This window comes from Peromyscus maniculatus, chromosome 18, assembly GCF_049852395.1.
Source record: "Peromyscus maniculatus bairdii isolate BWxNUB_F1_BW_parent chromosome 18, HU_Pman_BW_mat_3.1, whole genome shotgun sequence".
NCBI classification, from domain to species: domain Eukaryota; kingdom Metazoa; phylum Chordata; class Mammalia; order Rodentia; family Cricetidae; genus Peromyscus; species Peromyscus maniculatus.
The window spans coordinates 24,224,394-24,229,527 of record NC_134869.1 but is presented as its reverse complement, the minus strand read 5'-3'; the positions used below and the strand labels follow the sequence as shown (position 1 = coordinate 24,229,527).

Below are 5,134 nucleotides of genomic sequence, written 5' to 3'. Positions count from 1 at the left end.
TGAAAAGTTAGGTACGTGTGTTGAAACTTACGAGCCTCAGATGGAGAGGCACTCAGAGGGTATTTGTAGCACTAAAAATTTATATTAGAAAAAAGTCTCAAATCAATCATCTAAATGTCTAATTCAAGAAGCTACAGAGAGAAGATTAAAATAGGCTCAGAGCAATTATAATGAAGAAGTAAATGACAAGGATACAACTGATGAACTGCAATGGGAGGTCAGTAAAGCTCGAGAAGTTCTTAATATATAAATGGTAGAAAGAATGCAGCAATTATCAACATATGACATGTAATGAAATATTGCTGCAAATTCCATAGGTATTAAATATTAATATAATAAGAGGGTACTATGACTTAGTATTTATAAGTGGCAGAAGAATATATCAACACATAAAAAATCAAACTATCAATATCCTCTTTTTAAAAAATATTTATTTATTTTTATCTCATGTTGGCGACCATCCCAACCTGTGGAACAGTCCTTGAAAGGAGGAGTGAGGATTAACAAGTAATAGATATGAAAAATAGAGACATAAGGGATAACACCTAGTGTAATAGATGTAAGAGAAGAAGACAGGGACACAGGATATCTTCCGGAGGGCTCTAGGTCGCCTTGAGTTTATTCCTAATGGGACTTTTATACACCAGCAAAGGGAGAGGCAAAAGATCTCCCCTTTCAAGGTCAAGGTACAAAGTACAAACAAGTGTAGACCCTTCCTTAATTATCAAAACACCTGGTAACCACTCCTTATGGCAAAGCATCTTATAATTAGGCTTGAAGTATAAGACACCTGGTAACCACGCCTTTGGCCAAAACAACTTATTATGCAGCCTTGCAGGGCAAATCAAACTTGGACTCTATGACCCTGAGTCAAGATGGAATAAGGCCTTACTATTGAGTCTCTGTGGGCCTCCACAATCTTATGTGCATTGGTGTTCTACCTTCATGTATGTATTAAATATTAAAATAATAAGAGAATACTATTCCTTCTGTGTAAGGGTGTTGGATCCCCTGAAACTGGGGTTACAGACAGTTGTGAGCCTCCATGGGGGTGCTGGGAATTGAACCCAGGTCCTCTGGAAGGGTAGTCAGTGCTCTTAACCACTGAGCTATCTCTTCAGCCCCCAACTATTGTCTTAAGATGAGATGGATAGTCTCAACAGTCTTACGACATTTAAAGAAAATTTAATTCTTAGTTAATAGACCTAAAAAATTTAAGGAGTTTCTAGTTACAGATGGTTTTCCTGGTAAAGTCTACCAAACAGGTAACACAGAAGAGAGAATCCTATTTCATAAACTTTTTTCAGGAAAATAAGAGACAAAGAAATATTACCTAGCAGACCATTTTAGGGCCACCATTACCTTGATAAGGAAACTAAAGGCAGTGAAAAAAAAAACTACAAACCAATATTCATATTTCAATGTTTCATATATGAAAACATATGCCCAACCCCTCAAGGAAATGAAACCCAACAATATATAGTAAAGAGAACACACCACACTGTCTTCAAGTTTGGGTTCCTATTGCTGTGAAAAAACACCATGACCAACCAAGCAGTGATGGTGCACACCTTTAATCCCAGCACTCGGGAGGCAAAGGCAGGTGGATCTCTATGAGTTCGAGGCCAGCCTGGTCTATAAAGTGAGTTCCAAGACAGCCAGGACTACACAGAGAAACTCTGTCTCGAAAAACCAAAACTAAAATAAACAAAACAACAAAAACCACCATGACCAAAAGCAGTTTGTTAGGAAATGATTTATGTGGCTTATACATTCTTGGCTTCATTAAGGGAAACCAAGGCAGGACCTCAAGGAAGTAATTAAAGCAGAGGTCATGGAGGACCCCTGCATGCTGCTTGCTCATCATTGTTTGCTCAGCCTGCTTTCTTATATACCTCAGGCCCACCTGCCCAGGGTGGCACTGCCTACGACGAGCTGGGTCTTCCCACATTGATTAAGGAAATACTCCAAAAGCTTGCCTACAGGTCAGTCTTATGGAGGCATTTTCTCAATTGTGTTTGCCTTTTCTTAGATACTGAATTCTAACTAGTGTCAAGATGAAAATGAAACAAACAAAAACCCAACCAAATGGGATTCATCCTGTGACTACAACATTGACCAACATGGAATATCATCCAAGGTAATCCATCATATCATCCATTGAAAGAATAAAAAAAAATGCCACATACATTATAGACACGGTTGCAAAGTTTATACTTGTGTGTGGACATGGTGTATGCTTGTAATCTCAGCACTTGGAAGGCCGAGGCAAGAGGACCACAAGTTCCAGGCCCACTTGGGATACACTGTGAGATCCTCTCTTAAGACAAAAGCAAAGGAAAACAAACAAAATATATTTAACACACACCTGAAAGCCTTTAGAAGAAAACAAGATTAAAAACCTTCATGATTTAAAGCTAAGGAAAGAGTTTTGCAAAAGCTTGAGCAAGGAGATGGGGAGAAGGCTTGGTGGGTGAAGTTCTTGGTGCATGAGTAAGAGACTTACACGGCCCCCTTGTAAACTCAACACTCCATGGAAGAAACAGGTTGGCTAGCTGGACAAGATGAATGGCTGAGCTCTGGGTTTAGCGAGAGACACTGCCTCAGTAGATGATGTGGAGAGCAGTCAAGGAAGACACTTAACATGAACCTAAGGCCTCCACACGCTTGCACATATGCATGTGAACCTGTACATGTGTGCCTACGCACATGCACACAGGTGTTGTTGTTTTCTTACTCTTTTGGCTCTTTGCTCTTTGGGCGCCTGCCACCCAGCTCCCAAATAAATCACACGGAGGCTTATTATTACTTATAAACGCCCAGCCTTAGCTTGGCTTGTTTCTTGCCAGCTTTTCTTAACTTTAAATTATCTCACCTACCTTTTGCCTCTGGACTTTTTCCTTTCCTTCTGTATATCTTACTTTCATTCTCACTCTGAGGCTGGCTGCGTGGCTGGGTGGCTGGACCCTAGCAGTCTCCTCTTCGTGTTCTCTTGATTTTTCTTCTTTCGTTCCCAGATTTCTCCTTCTATTTATTCTCTCTCCCTGCCAGTCCCGCCTATCCTTTCTCCTGCCCTCCTATTAGCTGTTCAGCTCTTTATTAGACCAATCAGGTGTTTTAGACAGGGACAGTAACACAGCTTCACAGAGTTAAATGCAACATAAAAGAATGCAACACATCTTTGCATCATTAAACAAATGTTCCACAGCATAAACAAATGTAAACATCTTAAAATCATATTCCACAATAAGTAGGCACACATCACACACACAAACATGCAGAAATTTAAAGAGTGAATGCTTGAACCATAAAAGAAGAAATTTATAGGTTTCATCAAATAAAAAACTGCTAATTAAAAGACATTTTAGAGCACGAAAAGAAAAGTTTAGCCAGGTTGTGGTAGTGCACAACTTTAATCCCAGCATTCGGGAGGCAGAGCCAGGCAGATCTCTGCGAGTTTGAGGCCAGCCTGGTCTACAGAGCAAGATCCAGGACAGGCACCAAAACTACACAGAGAAACCCTGTCTCGAAAAAATAAAATAAAATAAAAATAAAAGCTTGATGTTCGAAGGATATATTTACAGATCACATTTCCAACAAAACACTTTTATCCAGGATGTATAAAAATCCCTTAGACTTACACAGTAAGGAACAATCAAATTGTAAAGTGGACTAAAGAAGGGCATGCGTGGATGAAAAATAGCACATGAAAAGACATACAATTTCATTAGTCATTAAGGAAAGGTAAATTAAAATCACAGTGTGTTTGTAAAAGTGGCAACATGAAAAAAACACTGGAATATCAAATAAAGACAGTGGGGCTGGAGAGATGGCTCAGAGGTTAAGAGCACTGACTGCTCTTCCAGAGGACCTGGGTTCAAGTCCCAGCAACCACATGGTGGCTCACAACCATCTGTAATGAAATCTGGCACCCTCTTATGGCCTGCAGGCATGCATGCAGGCAGAACACTATATACATAATAAATAAATTAAAAAAATAATTACAGTGATGTAATGGATAGATTTTGTGTGTTCTGCCAGTGTGAGTGCAAAATATCCAGTCACTAGGGGAAGAAGTCTTGAGAGTCCTTAAGTAAAGTAAAACATGTATCTATCACCACATCCAGCAACCCAGTCCTACATATTCACCACAGAAAAATAAATGTTCCCCAAACATTTGTGCATCCCCAATGAAACTGTTCATAAATGTTTATAACTGCTTCTATTCATAGTCACCCCAAATCGGAAACTACATCAATATAAATGTCCTCCAAGAGGAACAAACAGTGGAACATCTCAACAATGGAATTCTCTTCAGTGCTGTGCAGAACCAGCTATTGAATCATGCAGAAACTTGGACGCGTCTCAGAGTCATTAGGCCAAGTGAAAGGAGCCGGCCAGCCTCACAGGGTAGATTCCACTTAGGAGACTGTCTCTAACCGTCAGCACGCTCCAGCAAGGCAGCAGACTGACGGGGGTTCCCCGTTAGGGTTCAGAGGCCAGATACAGTGGCAGCTTTTGTTTCGCTTGTTCAGTGTTTTGGTTTTGAGGCAGGGTCTCACTGTGTCTAGCCCCAACTCGCCTTGGAACTGGTGATGCTCCTGCCTGAGTCTTTGGACTGCCGGTATGATAGGTGTGTGCCATCATATCCAGTCCAGAAATGTGTATTTTCATGGCAATGGTTGTAATGGTAACTGGATGAGTTTATAGACATGTCCAAACTTACAGTGCCAAGCACAGAAGAGGTCATTTTTGCTGTTTGCTACATTTTAAAACTCAGGCTAGGAAGACAATGGAGGAACACCTAGGCATTTGAAAGAGGCGGACAAAGGTCACCTTGCTGGATTTTCCTTTGTTTTCCTGGCATGGGGAACATCTTGGGCCTTTCAGACTTAGGACTCTCCATGTTTGCCCATTCCCATCTCCATCAAGGCAGCTCCGTAACCCGAGTCACTGAGTCCAGATCTGGAACAGATAGCACAGAGGACAGACTATCAGAAAGTTAATGACTTGGCTGCGTGCCGTGGCTTAAAGGAACAAGGAGGAAATTCAAACCTTACTGGAAGCATTCAGACCAGGAGACAGGGAGACATGCTTTACTTTTAATCAGCTCTCGAGCTGCATTCGGTTCCAA

The 5,134-nt window shown here is 40.9% G+C and overlaps 1 long non-coding RNA gene across 1 annotated transcript; it reads left to right on the top strand.

Annotated features, from left to right (window-relative positions):
• Window positions 1-2,029: 2,029 nt before the first annotated feature.
• Window positions 2,030-4,795, top strand: LOC143269438 (uncharacterized). Its single transcript, XR_013045859.1, has 2 exons — window positions 2,030-2,140; window positions 4,233-4,795. It is a non-coding gene; the product is annotated as an uncharacterized LOC143269438 (long non-coding RNA).
• Window positions 4,796-5,134: the final 339 nt, after the last annotated feature.